The sequence below is a fragment of the Pinus tabuliformis genome, chromosome 6 (genome assembly GCF_031772625.1).
Source record: "Pinus tabuliformis cultivar Carrire ecotype Pingquan chromosome 6, CPIR1, whole genome shotgun sequence".
In the NCBI taxonomy this organism is placed as follows: domain Eukaryota; kingdom Viridiplantae; phylum Streptophyta; class Pinopsida; order Pinales; family Pinaceae; genus Pinus; species Pinus tabuliformis.
Genome location: NC_142292.1, coordinates 1,147,300,461 through 1,147,317,556, shown reverse-complemented (window position 1 = coordinate 1,147,317,556; position 17,096 = coordinate 1,147,300,461). Strand labels below are relative to the sequence as shown.

Below are 17,096 nucleotides of genomic sequence, written 5' to 3'. Positions count from 1 at the left end.
CAGTTTGTGGGATTCATTTGCCACCATTTTCCAACAGACTGATAGGGACAAAGGGAGTATCATCAATACCCTAAATAAATGGAGAAGAAACTTTTCAGATAATGAAACTCTTGGCTTAGTATGGGCCATCATTCCAAGCTTCATTATTTGGAATGTCTGGAAAGAAAGGAACAATAGAATCTTCAAGAATGAAAAGAGGCCATCCCAATGCCTTTTTGAGCAGATCTTAAAACAACTCAAGGAAACGGTCGACACTATTGTTTGAAATCTCCCTAAGAACCCACCTTTAGTTGCTAATTTGAGAATTCTCAGTGAGTTGGGTTTGTAGGGACTTATTCCTTATGGACTGGATAGGACAATATTCTCCCTGGATTCTGAGCAAGATTTCTGGCATCCTCCCCCTAAGGGCTTTTTGAAATTCAACATTGATGGGGCTTCTAAAGGCAACCTTGGCACTGCTGGTTATGAAGGTGTGTTAAGGGATGATAATGGAAGTATCCTTTTCATCTTCTACTGTCATTTAGGGAAATCCACCAATAACATGGGAGAATTGATGGCTATGGAGCAACGTTTAGATTTTCTCGAACAGGATAACCGACAAAATGTGATAGTTGAAGCTGATTCTGAGTTAATCATCAAATTGGTTAAGAGGATCAGCTGGGGAAAAAAGCCAGAAAGAGTCTCAAGGAACTGGAGGCTAATTCAGGGATTTCAATGGATTCATCATCACCTCCAGAGCCTCCATACAGTTAGCTTTAAACATGTTCGAAGATTGGCCAATAAATTGGCGGATCTTCTGGCCAATCAAGGTGTGATCAACACAGAGAACATGATTGTGTTGAGTTGGCAAGAGCTGCCTCAGAGTAGGTTAAAAGTGATTTTTCATGACCAGGCAGATGAAGACAAGTTCGTGTTTTGGAGTAGTGCCATGGAGATAGATTTCGGTTAATTCAACGATTCCAGGTGGCAGCCAGTCGGGTGGCTCTGGTTCTTCGAAGATAGGTAGGTTAGCGGGAGTTTCCTCTTTCCTCAGTTCTGGAGGAGAAGACATAACAGAAGATTGGATCCCGAGCACTCTCGGCGGCCTCAATACCTTGGGTTTTCTACCCATGAACGATATACTGGGTTGGGGGCGGTTTCTCGACGATCGCAGGCCTTGCAAGTGGGAAATGGTATTTTGGATTTTGAAGCGATTCCATATAGAAGGCTACATGTGGCGGTGGGGTTGGCTAGAATACCACCCTCATTGCACACTAAGGTTTGGTTATTTTGGTCGGTGTGATATGATCCTCTGCCGTTGGATCAAGCGAAGCGGATCAACGGCTGGGATTGATCGAGCAGGTTGGTTGTCTAGGTGGGTAAGTATCGCACTTCTTAACATGGCGAATTAGTCCTTTGCCGTTGGATTGGGTCAACAGGCTCAACGATGACGATTAAAGCGGCATGTCTGGAAGTTGGCGAGAAGCATTAATGCTCTTTTTTCTTGGCGGGAGGAAAATTGTTACAGGAGGGATGCTTATTGTTTTGGTTTGCTCTACAAATTGGCAGGTTGATGGGCCTTTCGAAAATGATATCTATTTTAAACCGCTGCTTTGGTTTTGATGCAAGCTTCAACATTGTTTTGATCTTAAGGGTTTAGAGGTTGGGTTTTTAGGGATAGGGGCTTTTGCCTCAGGCCTATTCTCTATTTTGTTTGTAGGTCTCTTACTTGGTCCAAAACTCCTCGTGGATTGATGTAAATTTTGTATTTTATTAATGAAATAGAAGGTCCGACTCTTGCTTTAGCAAAAAAAAAAAAGAGTACAATTCCAATCCAAACCCCATCTTTAGAAAATGCCCCATCAAAATACATTTTCCAAATGTCAGTGTTTGAAGAGTGAGGGGTATTGACAGTTTCTTTAATGCTGATTTTGAGGATTTGGAAGATCATTAGCAGCCATAGTAAAGCATCCAAAGTCTTGATCAATTTCATAAATGGGATGATTAATTGCCTGATTTTCTCTACAAACTGTATTGATAAATCTTAATTATTCATATAGTCTTAAATGTTCACCTCCATAGGTTGGGATTGTGGCATAAGGCATGTCCATTTGTAGACTTCCCCCTAACTTAACACAACAAGATCTAGAAAATAACATTCCAAAGTTTGGGGGAATATCTATAACAACAATGCTTAAGACTATGCTTTTCACGAGGATCTGAGCAAGTGTTACAACTAAATCCTTAATTAATCCCAAGAAAGGTACTTTCTTGGGATCAAAAGTATAAAATTCATGTATGGTTTAATGATTTGTAATTGAAGTTGATCCATGATCACTTAAGGCATTAGATTATGAAAATCACTAGAATATAACATAGAATTATATAAAAGGTAAAAATGATTTTTCAAAGTGACATAAAAAGGAGGTACACTTTCATCAATCATATCTGAAGTAGGACCAAAAACATCTAAGGGTTTTTCAACCTTTAAGCTAATGCCATCCCCCTATGCATCAACACTTGAATATTGAATCCATTTAGAGACTTGATGCTTATAACCTTGATTTTTGGAGAGTTCAGATAATGGAATTGGAATTTTAACTCTTTCTAACTCTTTTTCAACATTAAAAATAGTTGGAACAAATTTTTCAGAAGTATTATGTTCTTGTAACTAATTATGTGGTTGAATTGATGATGTTTGTGTTTCGGTTGCTTTTACTTGAGGTTCATCAAAGGTAACTTTTTTGACTGGTCTACCAGGTCTTGGTTTCGGTCTTAAGTCATACCTTCTATTTAATTCAGCAATGAGGAATTCAAAAAAATCTTGATACTTGGAAATTTGGGAGTTTTCTTGATTTTGATCAGAGGTTGATCTTGGCTGATTGGAACAATAGCATTCTGAGATTATGGATATTCAAAATAATTGATATCATTTGTATTAATAGGAACAGTTTCTTCAGGATCTTGATCATCAATCATTAGGGGAGGTTGAATTTGTTGATCAATATTTGTTGTTTGCAAAATTTGAGGTTGACAAGGTCTTTTGTATTGAACTTGTGGTCTATTTTTAACTTGTTGGGTTACTCTAGGTTGTGTTTCCATTCTTGAGATTCTGTTAGACAAATTTATGAGTAAAGAGTTTATTTCATCAATTTTATGTTCATCATTTTTAGTTTTTGATGGTGAGGTGCTTTCCTCTCTAGTTTTCATTTTCTTTTCAGCCTTTTCTGACTTAGATTTCAGTTTACTAAACGCTGACCTATTAGCTTCGACTTCAATTGCATTAGTTTCCATGTCTGCTAAACTTTCAAATTTTCTTTCTCTAAGCATTACAACAAAATCATCTTCAAATGCTTTGGAAAATCTAACTTTAGCAGTAGTAACTGGAGGTTTACAATCTGGGGGCATCTTTATATAAATTTATTTGAATCTCGTAATGAATTCAGTAACAGGTTTACTAGGATTCCTTCTCAAATATTAGAATTATGTTAAATAGTAAACATGATCCTTTTTTATTCCCCACTGGTTCTTGAAAATGTTGATTAGTTCAGCCCATGAATTAATAGAATTAGCTTGTAGCTATCTGAACCATATTCTAGCATTTCCTTCTAGAGATTGAACAAAAATTATTGTGTAAACATCTTCATTCTCAATATTCATGTTGTTAGAAAAATCTAGAAATGCATCCAAGTGATCTTCAGCTGATGACCCTGTATCTCCATTAAATGTAGGTAAATGTTTTAAATATCAATCAGGAAAAGCATGAATTTGGGTTGTTGGTGGAATAACTAATGTTTCATAGCATGCTGCTGCAATTGGTTAAAAAACATCCATTTAATATTGTAATGAAGTTGTATTTTTTGGAGAAACAACTTTACTGGAAGAAGGTTGTGATGAAGTTTTGTGTTTGTGGAAGAATTGAGGATTAATAACAAATTTTTGAACTTTGGGTAAAACCTTTTCAGGATCCTCAAAAGCTAGAGGATTATTATAAATAATAAGCTCCTCTTCACATTTAACAAAAGTAGGGGGATAAGTATGTACAAAAGAAGATTTACAATCAACTAGTTTAAATTTCGAAAAATAAGGTTTAGGATCTTCTTCAATGTCAAAAGCTTTTGAATGGGAATAAGGAAGTTCAAAGGCCTCAAGCTAATGAAATAATATTACTATTGGAAGATCTATTCCTTTAGAAAGGAGTTCTAAAACATTTGGAGGAAGATATGATAGTTCAGTAGGTATTGAAGTTGACTGTGAAGGGTTAGATTGTGAAGGTACTTCAGATAAAACAGAGGAAGAAGCAAGAAGAGAGGCTTCTAACATACGTCTAATAAATGCAATTATTACTAATCTCTCTGGATCTGATAAAGGAGAGAAAATCTATGGATGTGTGAAACCATATTTAATATGTAGAGTCACGAGGTGAAAGATATTAGCCTACTAGCCTCTTATTCATCGTTAAGAGGAAAGTCTAATTGTTTTACTAGGGAAACAAAATTCAATCTTTGTTCCCTGACAACGGCTCCAATCTAATGTAGTATCGTTGTAGACAGTTCTAGGCTGGGGAAATGCGCCAAATCATCTAAAGTAAGGTTTTGATTTAAACGGATGACTAGTGCATTAAACCTTTAAAAATATGTAATTTCTAAGTATTTTTGAGAAAAATAAAGTGATGATTTTCATTCATAATAGAATTAATCTTTAAATTAATTTGAAAAGTATAAATTAAGAAGGACCTATATGATTGTTAAACATTCATATTGAACAATTAATTTATCATATATAGTAGACACATGTAGAAGTTTTCTACAACCAAAAAAGAAACAATTAAGAGATGAAAAAAGAAAACAATTAAAAGATACAGAGGAATTAACTAAGACAAATTGTTCAGTTAATTAATTTACTTTAATAATTATAAATTTGCAGGGGCTTTCAGGGAGATTGATATTCAATCTAGCCTTGCTCCAACTTCGATGTTACCTTGAACATGTGCAGAAATTAATATGAAAAACATAATTGATAACAAGACAAACTCACATAGATACAAAATTTGTTCGGAATGAATCAAGAATCCTTCAATTATCTTCAAAATTAGCTTTGAACATTACAAGAATGTCACTAGTTCATTACAAGGGTTCAACCTTGAATTCTTCAAACTACCAAATACTTATAGAATCTAATTCCAAAAGTATCTTAGATCTAAGCCAAAATTTATTACAAAATGAGATAATATTTGAAACTGTTTTTGATTTACAAAAATATAACTAGAAATTATCTATTCTTAAACATTTTGCGTAATCAACACACAATTTAAGGGTGTCGTTTGATAACTATTGCCTTTAACTAAATTTTCTGCTTTTTGCTCCTCTTTTTCATGTGACTGGTCATTCAATTCTTTGCATTTTGTTTACTCAATGAGTTCAAGTAACTTATCCCATCTCTTTTCATCTGGGATAGAAAAAATTGTTACTTTCCTATATGCCTCATCGACTTTTGTGTATTTTCAAAAGTTGGCCTAGTGATGAACAAATGACTAACTTCATACTGAATGAAAATATCATACTCTAGAAATTTAAAGAATTATTTCCTACTGATTATCCCTTTAACTTTGGAAATTTGGTTCTGTCTGTTGCTATATGATGAAATTTTTACTCATAATCTTCTAGTGGAATCAATTGGCCACTAGCATGTCGTAGAGTTGGAAGTCCCTTTTGTTGTAGAATATTGGATTTTCTATTAAACTTTTTAATCTGTGCTTCCAAGTTTTGATGCTTGTTCTCTAATTGTAACATCAAATTTTTCTTTGTCAAAACTCTTTTTACCTATATGACAATATAATTTATGTCCTCAATTCCAAATTCTTATAATTATTCTTTAGTTTTAGAGTTGAGTACTTTAATTATTTTATTTTCTTCTCCAAGAATATGTTCCAAATCTTCTTTGATTCATGTGATGACTGCTTTTAATCTTTCCACTAACTCCTTCTGTTCAAAAATAATTTGAATAGATGTCCAGTATTTAGTCATGGTAGAATTTATATCAATCCAAATCTTCTCCTTTTCCTTGGCCAATGTCTGTGAAATCAATGACTCATTTTCATATTTCTTTATCTATTTGGTTAATTTGATTTTTTTTTGAACCTCGACCAGATATGTATTGTCATCCCTTATCTTGTCATTTTGAATTTTCTCCAGTAGAGTTCTAAGTTTTTCGATTTCAATATCTTTTAATGGCAGGTCACTCATAGCTTTTGACAACTTATTTTTTGAATTTTGGCTAGTGGGCCCTATTTTTGTTGTAGGCATTGTTGACGTAGAAATTGCTGGTGTTTAAGTCACTGCTGTAGAAGTTGCTACTCCAGTACTGAGTTGTAACTCTTTTTCCTTGATCAAATTTTCCATTTCTTCTTCCATATTATGTATCTGTATGTTCTGTTTAACGATCATTTGAAGCATGCTATCCTTCTCCTTCTCTAACTGACTGACTTCTTGATCCTCTAGATGTTCGGTTGTTGGTAGCTTCAACACTTTCTTCAATGCTTGAATAACAACATTCCTGCTCTTGATTATTTCCTCAACTTCCTTTATACCTTTAGGATCTAATCCTAATTTTTTAACTAATTATTCACTCACTTTGATTTTAATGTCCTTTGCTAGAGGTGACATATTTTCTAATTTTAATTGGGAATGAATGTTATTTAGAGAACCTTGTGGTTTAGAAGGTTCCAGGGCATAACTTGTCAAGGATGAATATATCATTTGTCCTGATTGCTTATGAAGGTCAATATGGTCAATAGGATGAATTTTCTTGGTGTTAAATGAAAATACAAAAGTTTTATATTCTTCAGCACTTTTAGGCACATGAACTTTGGTTCCAAGAATGCTAATTGGAACTGACCTTTTTCACTGTCAAGGGTAGAAATTAATCTTGTCTGAGTTGAGGAAGACTGGTTCCAGAATTCATATAGAAGTCTTTAGGGCCTTATTTTTCTTCTTCATTTGTAAGAACTTTGCAAAAATGATTTGGTTTTTTTGAGAAGTAGGAGAAGAAGGAGAATCCAATGTGTCTTCAGGATTCTTTTGTAATTAAGAAGGAGATTGTGCTTATATTACAACTGTAGTAAGTTGTTTGGACGTTTGAGCTTCTAAAGATTCTTCTTCATGATTTATATTTTTTCTCCTTTTGAATACTTTAAATGTTGATTTCTGTAACTCTTACCTTGCTAGAGATGCACTTTATCTTGGTCTCTTTAGCTCTTTCTCTATCATCTTTGGAGTTTCAAAGGTTGTTTAACTAGAAACTGGCTCCTCAATCTCTTGCAATGTATTCTCTGCCCATTTTTCTATGTTGGCATACTACTGAATTTTAGGTTTTTCCACATGCATATATGGTGCATATTTATGAGCATTTCTCATTAATGAGATTACTCCTAATGGATCATATGACCAATTAAAACTCAACTTAAAATTCATCCGAATCAATAAGCCTTTGACTTATTTCTCTGCATCTCTGGTGCTGACTATGAATGGATGAACCCACACTTTCAATATAAACTGAGCTTTTTATTTTCTAGAAACAAAATGAACCGTATCCATGTTCATCATTTGTCTAATGTACTCAAGTGAAAAAAACATCATGGGGAGGAACACTGGCAATTTGTATGGTTGAAGCTCGCAACCATAAATCTTGAGTTTAGTGAAATTCTGGTATAAATACCAGTCTCCAACCTTTGTCTTCTCACTTAGATGCAAGATTCTCTTCATCTTTGTTGAAATCCTTGGGCTGGATCACTATTTAACAAACAAGTAGCTATATACAAGAATTGATTAAAAAAATCACTGAAAGAAAACCCTTTAGATGTTTTCCTCACCAAATATGTTCAATAGATCACTGATAGAGGTTTATTGTCAGCATCCAACTTTTGTAAAGGAAAATTAAATCTTTTTGGCTAATGATATAAGAACAAGTAAACCAAGACTGGCTGATGCTTAAATGATCCTTCAACTCTAAACTGTACAAATTGATCATGAATAATATCGGAAAGAAACTGGTTGTAGTTGAACATAATTGAAGGTTTTTTTACGAGAAGAAAACACTGATAGAAAGCCCAAAATGACTTCATCAACCCGCTGATCACTGGGATACCCTAATATATAAGGCAGTAAGGAAATAACCTACCTCAACATCTTAGGAAACAATGGAGAAGGATAAGGTGGGTTAGTTTTGGGTAATTTTGAGTTTTATAGTAAAAATGAATCAAATATGTGAGATCTTTGTCAGAAAGAAAGTTTATGATAGATTTCCATTAGAGCATAAGAAGAAAAAGGGTGTAAAGAGTAATGAGGATTTAGTTGTAGGGCTTGGAACATTTACTCAGCTGTGATATGGAAAAGAGTCTCATTGTTATGAGAAATTATTGCTCTTTGGCTAGGAAGATATCGAGCTCCACACCAGGCTATGAATTCTATAAAATGATGGGTTTGAGGGAAGAAAATATGGGGTAGTAGGGATTCCCAAAAGCAGAACTCACCACTAGCATCTTCATATTTTTGAAATTCCCAATTGTGAATTTTGTATAGATCAATTCATAATTGGTCTCTAGAATCTTAAACTGAGTGTCAACTAGTGGGAGTCCATCTAGATTAATGATAGGGGGAAACAAAGGATTATCTACAGGCACATTTTCTTTTCCTCTATGGGAAGCCATTAGGAAAACAAAATTACTCCGAAAATCTAGAAAGAGAGTTACCAGAAATATGGTGGTGGTAGGAGGTCACTGTCTACTAGGATTCTTCTTGTGGTGGCATTCTGTAAATTGCAGCGATAGGAAGAAGTGACAAATAACCTATTTGAATAGGATAACCATGTTTATTAGGAGTTTATAATTATTTTTGTTAGTTTGACAGTTATTATCACTAGATATTTAATGCAAATGAACATTGGCGGGAAATATAAATCGACAACAGTCATGTTCAAGTTTAGTGAGAGAAATAGAAATGGTTAAATATAGTGGGATGTTCATGGATGGTGAAAATAACGGGAGACATATATGGCGTGAAATATGAATGTGACAGAGTGGACTAGCGGATAAGTGGTTTGAGGGGGGGTGTGAGAGTAGTAAGTGGTATTGAGTGGAGGGGGGATGCAACAGTTCTGGGGTTTCCATGTAGATAAAGTGGGATTTATAGAATGCCCCCCCCCCCTTCATTGTCGTTCAGGGATACGGGGGGTACCGCTATTAATCGGGGGTTAGAGATTTGGGCGAGCCTAATCTCCATCATTCATTGTTGTGTCAGTGTTAAATGTTGATGGGTGATGGTACAATCAAATGGATTTATTATATAAAAAAAATAAAAAACACAATAAATATGATGGCCAACATTTAAACGTGCATGCCATTTATTGGGATTTTTTTATTTTTATTCTTTTCTATCTCTTTTATTTCTTTCTTTTGACTTTTTTTTTATTCCCCTTTATTTTCTTTTCAATCTCTTATTTCTTCTTTCTTTTTCTATTTTTCTCTATTTTTCTATTTTTCTCTATTTTTTTATTTTGAACATAAAAGAAAAACTACAAAATATTAATAGGGTAAAAAAAAGTTACAACATACCTTAGGGTCTTTCTTTGGCTAATGGGAATTGTAAGCATGAATAGTTGGAGCAGGTAGATCATACAATAATGACTTGAATATAATCCAGGTAGTTTAACTATTTTGAAATCCAAACCTTCCTCTTCAGACTCCATAATGTCATATTTGATCATTTACCAAAAATATAATCTCCTTTATTAAAAATTAAAGATCATTCTCCACTTCTGGAACCATAACAATTGTACACATAAATACATATTACCAAATACTAAATGTTCACTTTCACAATGTTCTTTAAATTTCCACAGTCTCATGTTCTTTAAAATTTGTGAACTCTCGAAAAAAAATGATATTGATAATTAGATAGTAAATAACTTTGTTGGGAAAAATATTGAGAGGGAGGGGGGGTGAATTAGTATTTTCAAATCAATAAATTTTTCATTTCATATTCATATTTCTATACATTACTTTACTAAAAGGAAATCATTTGTGTACGTGATTGTTCTTAAGACAACTAGCGTACATCTAGTAAACTTGTGTTTCAGTTAATTCATCATATGTTTGCCTATATCTAGTGCATCAATACCTTATTAATCATGTGTTGTAAGAAAAAATAAGCCATCACACATGAGAAACATACATGAGCACCAGCATTTAACGCGAAAACCCAATGTGGGAAAAAACCACCTGTTGTTGTCGTCTCTGTCATCTTTTAATATAAAGAATTTTTTTTTACAATCTTGTACTAGTGCAGACTTATACCAGTACAAAAGCACCCACATGTAGAAGTCTATAGCCTTCACTCATTCTCCAACTCCTACTGGAAGGAAGCTCCAACCCCCTAATCTAATCACCATCTACTACTGGTAGGAAGCTTCGACTTCCTCACTAAAGGCTCCAACCCTCAGCAACATCCATGGACCACGTTTCATGAATTTTCACACTGGATCCACCTGCATCAACACATCATAACTTGTAGGCCATGTTTCATCTAATTTTAAGACTGGACCCATTATCAACATTTCAGCTCAATATCAAAAATCAAACTGTAACTCATCACCATAACACAAACATCCATCTTTGACACATTTGAATCAATCAATCAATGAAACCCAATCATGAATATCTGACATAATTGAAACCCAATCATTAATTTTTGAATCAACCAATCATTGGAACTTCTGACACAACTGAATCAATAAATCATTGAAACCTCTGACACAACTGAACCACCCAATCATCAATTTCTAATATAATTAAATCAACCATTCACTTAAAACCCAATCAACTGAAACTTAATCAAAAAACTCAATCAATCAACTAGAACAGTCAGATCACTGTAACCAATGCACTGAACTGAACCCAGAATACTGCATCAACACACAAAATAATTTGCAGTCCTGATCATTCAAATTGCAAAATGCATACCCTAATTCACTTAAAGAAACTCGTGTGCATATGCACTTTTCAGTAGAGAAACCCACGTACAGATCTTAAAATACAGAAAAATGAAAACTTGACTATTGCAATTCTGAAAATAATACTGGGCCATACTCAGATCTACTACAACACTCTGAACCAATCACATAACTTAACCTAATCTTTAATAATCAACAAGTAATATTAACACTATTCATAACCACATTCAACTTTATCATTCAATCAGATCTACTTAAGACATTAGTACTTAACCTAGGTCAACATGAGGATATCATTGACAGACAAAAGAGAAGCAACAACACTAATCAAGTTGATTACTCATTTATGAACATAAACCCTTGTTTTGTGTACGTTACTTTGAAGAGGTGAACCCACGTGTATACGTGATTTTCCCAAGACCAAGCAGTGTATAGATTTGAAATTTTGACCTAAAATTTTGCAACTCTTCAGAACTTCAGAAAGACCTAGATCATAATATTTAGAGATAAAAACATGCGTTAGTACTTCGATCTAGTCAATCCATGAGCAGATCATACAATGAAAATTCATTTCAGGTCTCATGATCCTGATCCATAATTTTATTCATTAATGCATAATTATTTCAGATCTATTAGATCTCATCCATCTTCAAAATCTCAGGTGCATACTTAGTTTAGATCAATCAAAGCATCAAAAACCCATAACATTCATATTTTCTTTTGATCTAACTCTTCATAAGTTTTCCATCACTTGCACACCACACACACTTTGATCTTCATCACCTCATATAGTTTTAGCCTTTTTCAATACCTCGGGTCAAAACCATAGTTATGTTGATGGTATTCTTTGACAGGATCAATATTATTTGTTGCACTCATTACTATGGGCCAATACCATGGTAAGAACCCAGGTATTTAGAATACCATGGTGCAAAATACATATGCTACTTTTCTTCATTGAACTCGCGTCCATACACGACTTGGCTTAACAAAACCAACATATAGTTCTTGAACTTCCAACTTTATTATTCTTATGAAATGATTCCTCTGAACTACCATGGATTTTTTCACATTTGTAAATGCATCCAATTAATTTACAACCTTATGATTCCTCTGAACTACCATGCATTCTGTCACATTTGTAAACACATCTTATTTATACCTTTCACCACTAGGTCAAAATACAACTTATTAAGTAGGTTTTCATCAAGGACAATTGATCAGGTAGGTTTCCATCAAAGAAAACACCTAATTCATAATGCCAATAATCTCCCTGTATCAAACTTCTGATTCTGATATTATAAACCTGTGCCCCATCATTTTGTTCCAACATTTGTCACTTCTCAACTAACCTGTGGATTCATCTAGTTACCATATACTTGTTCTGTTACAAGTGAGTTTCCATCAAGGACAACACATTCATCACAATGCCAACGATCTCCACCTTTCGACTTGATGGCAAAGATTTTGGTGTTTGTTCACCATAACCTATAAATAACATCAAGCCAAGCGCCAAGCTTTTCAAAATATCAAGCTACTCTCCAAACACCAAGCTACTCTCCCCCCTTTGACATCAAGGGCAAAGGGTTGACCAATTTTAAATGAAGAATTCCATATCTGAACTACTGAATATGAACACTAAACATGCTGAATGATCTAATCAAGCTCCCCCTAAGAACATGCCACAATCTCTAACAAATGTAAAATGAAGTACATGACTCTATGCCTCAAGTGAGTATGGCCTTCCTATCACCAAGGACCCATACTTACATCAATATTCCAACCAAGTGGGGATACATATTTGACATGTTCTCAAAAGTCCATACATGACTGAATATGACAATTATTACATCATAGGTCTTTACATGACCTTTACATCAAATGATATACATGAGATTTATAACAACAATCAAAGACTTAAACAAGATCATTATAGTTATCAACAACTAACATATATGATTTGCACCATAAGCATCTTTTAGCAACATCAAGAATAACAACATGTATATGTCCATCATCAATATGCAAGATAAGAAAATGTAACTTTCATATCATCAATATGTGACTAAGTATGTGTTACGGGTAAAGTTACCCTAGGGTCTTGGGTTGAGAACCCCAACAGAGCAGTGGGCTTACAGCATAAAGAGGCATGCAAACAAGCAGTCCTAATACTTAAACTACTGAAGTAGGAAGAAGAGGTATTACCCAGAGGTCCTACGTTTTAGGTTGTTCCCGTAGGTTCCAAACCCTCTGCTTCTTCCAATGCTTTAGAACTTCCAACTCATTCAAGAAAAACATATACAACAACAATAATAGAAAGCATGTTCATGATATAGGTGTTAGGTCATATAAGCATGTAAGCAAATAAGCATTAACATAAGATTCATAAGAAAATCATAACATAGATTAATGCATTAAGACCTTAAATATTAGGAACAAAACAACACCTCTTTATTGATGTAAACTAAAAAGTACAGAAGAACTACAACCTGAGTCGTCCACCGGCTCCAAGAAAAACCGTCCTTCGGATCCGTCCTGCCTAGACCTCAGCAATCCTCCTCCATCAGTATACACAAGGATGTCATAAAGGGATGAAGGACATCTCGAGAAGGAAACATAGGTTTCATATAACTTGGGAGTGCATAAGGCACATGTATTTCTTCATACTTGATTAGGGATGTAATCAACTATAATATCAATATCCAATCTTTTCTGCCGCTTTAGGTCTTCCCATGGATGTATATTTATACTTCTCTAAATTAGTTTTTTCAGTTAGGAAACTGTTGATGGGCTACAGTAGGTGAGTAACTGGTAAAACCCATAAACTCCACATGAATTTAAGGATATTATATATTTTTTAATGTTTTAACACATATGCGTGGGTTGGTTATAGATTGACCCTTGTGTTCATGCGATTTATACATGGAAAAATAGCGTATGGGATTTAAAACATTGTTTTTTAGAATTTGGACCAAGTCTAGAAGGGAAGGGTTGCCCTAGGCCATAACACAGAGCATCAAATATACCAAGGGTGGTAAATGGTGCTATAACAGATGCCACCTAATATTTGAGGTTAGAAGGGGTACATGATGGCCGAAATTTATTAAGTGTATATACGGAATCATGCAAGACCTGAGAGGAGTTCACCAGAATTCAACCTTCCAAGCTAGTGGAAGAGATCAGAAAGAAAGCTGTTGTTTGAGGCGGGCATACCCATGCTCGGAGATAATAATGCATGTTCGCATATCAAATACAAAATTGGATCCAATATGTATACAAGTATAAAAGGACTGAAAATACACAGTGGATCATCCGATCATATCCAGAGAAGTACACGTCTCAATATCACATATAAAGAAACGATCAATGATGCTGAAGTAGAAAGTTGTTCACTGAAGTCATAAAGTTGATCCAAAAAGTACCAAGTCAAATAGTGGAACAAATGGTATTACACACAACTCAGTTGCCAAAATATAGGATGCCGTTGTAATGAAATGCAAGATATAAGGTGGATGGTATCACTGGTAGAAACAAGAGGGACTGGCAAGTGAACCAAAAAATGTTGATGCAAACCCAAGGTCTTCACCAATCGTCGTGGTACATTTCTACACAATGGGAATAAATGATCTGAAGTCGACCATGTGAGAAATCATTTGATTACTAGTCATTGATGTATACCGTTAACAAATGCGAGACTACTCACCAATAATGATGATGAGACCCAAGGTACCTAGTATAATCTAATAAGTGCAAATAAATGAGCTGAAGTCGAACACTTGGAAGAACCTATCAATCATGAGACAATGATGTTTTCCCACTATCGATAGTGAAGGAGTATGCCACTGATGACTACAAACGCTAAGGTACTGCCAAATGGACTCTAGACCTTGTTCCTAGAGAAATGAGTTGAAGTCGATGGGAAAAGATCTACTGGAAGGAAGGCATTAAGGCATCCTTCATCAATCCAATGCGAGTGTAACCTGTAGGCCAATAATGTGGAAGGAATCGGATGAAGAAAGATGTAGTAACCCAATCAAAGCATGTTTCCTGCGTACACAAGATGTAGCTAGTGCACGATAGAAACCTTCTGAACTGGCCAATAATGAAGATGACACAGAGGTGAGGAATCCACCAATAGGGTCAAATGGAAACCAAGGTACTGCATGAATCACAATGTGTGATAATGAAAGATGACGTCGAACACAAGGGAAAGTACTCAGTCAAAGAGCCATGATACTGATTGACATTGAGCACAAGGTGACCTATTGTTGTTGGGAAAAGTATCCATTCGGAATGCCCCTATCCCACTCTAAGGTGTGATAGTGCCTTAGCAACAAACAAGGAAAACTACTTGATTATTTCTTCTTTATGAAATGTAAATGAGGAGAAAGGATGTGACTAACCTGTGTCTTCCGCTGGTTTGTTGATCCAATTGCTCCTCTCTTCAATAGCTCCCAGCTCCCTGCTCCCTTACCGGCCCAGCTTCACCAAATTCCTGCAAGATCACAAGAGAGAGAAACTACACAAAGATACAAATATACATTCATAAAAAGCTCAAGATCAGATTAAGCTAAACATGTAAGTATAACAAAACATCATTGATACACAGCATGTAGGAGAAAATCAAATAGTTTATTGATAGAATAAGAAAGTCCAAGAGGAGATACAACCAAGTGAGTTCCGATCCAGCATCTACCTCCCAACAAAGGAATCCCTTCCTCTCCTCCAACAAATTATAAATCACCCAATGTACTAATCTCAATCTCAAACCAACAGCAATTCTCTGCAAAGTACAAAATTCTAGCCCCTGGATCTCTGGGATGAGGGATCCATATATAGATGTAAGAAGAGAGGATGAGTCAGCTTATGTTTTGACTTGTGGCTTCTCTCTGTCAGTTCTTGCTTCCACTTGGAGGTTGAGAGCCTCTTACTCATCACTAGTCGAATTCATTGAGGCAAGTGTCATTGGAGAAGATTCTGGAAGCTTCCATGGTCTTTCCACCTCGTTGAATGAGATTTCCATTTGTCATTTCCCGCTCAGCGCACCCTGGTAGTGCATCCAAGTACGTTGCAATGCACCTAGCCAGTGCATTTGGGTGCTTTGCAATGCAGGCAGCTAGTAGAGCATCTGAATTGATCCTGAATTGACTGTTTCTGAGTGGTTTTTGGTGGAGAACTTCTGGGAGAAGCTGTCATTGGTTGACCTTGTTCCTTTAGGAGCTGTAACAACATCTTTAGGGACTTTGGACCCCTTGGATTATGGACATTTCATGCTTATAGCTGTAAGGCACAAAAATGTCTATAACAGTTGCCCCCTAAAGTATGAGGCTGTTTATCGGGTGAAATGCTTTATTAGGAGGATCCGAAGTTCATTCAATGCTGGGAGGAGACCTGTAATAAGATACAATACAATACATTATTTTTCATACTGTTTTCATGATCTAGCTGAGGCGGGCATTCCCATGCTTAGCTTTATAAATTCATTTTTATGTACATAGGACAGACAAATGTCTGATGGTAGACTGATGATTCTGATGAAATCATCATCCTTTTGGTAGGATGATTATCTGTTCTGCAGTGTTGTACATGTCAATGTCTTTATTTTTCCTGAATATATATCGCAGCCCGGATGGATGAAACTAGATCCAGGGTCTTCAATCTCGTCCGATCTTCACTCTAAGTACAAGTCGATCCATGTGAGAAATGTTTTGAAGTCGAACATGGAAAGACATCGCTTGATTACCAGTCAATGATGTAAGCTGTTAACAAGTGCGAGAGGAATCAACGATAATGATAATGACCCTCATGGTATTGCAGCACAATTCACGTGGTGTGAATAAAGGACTTGGCGTCGAACACCACGCAAAATCTTTCGATCGAAGGTCATTGATGTATACCTGTCGCCGGAAGTGAGAAACTTGCCATTGAGGTATGCAAGCTTCAAAGTATTGAAGGGGGTGTTCCTAGATCAACTTCTTGGATAATGAGCTGATGTCGACAAGAAGCGATCCGTCAAAGGAGGGCCTTGATGTATCCCACATCAGTGACATGGAACGGAGCAAATGATTTTGATGGAGGTGAAAACGATCTGATAATATATGGTTCAGGGT

General features: G+C 35.4%; 1 pseudogene; it reads right to left on the bottom strand.

Annotated features, from left to right (window-relative positions):
• Nucleotides 1–1,898: 1,898 nt before the first annotated feature.
• Nucleotides 1,899–17,096, bottom strand: part of LOC149262902 (uncharacterized) — a 100,782-nt pseudogene continuing 85,584 nt past the window's right edge.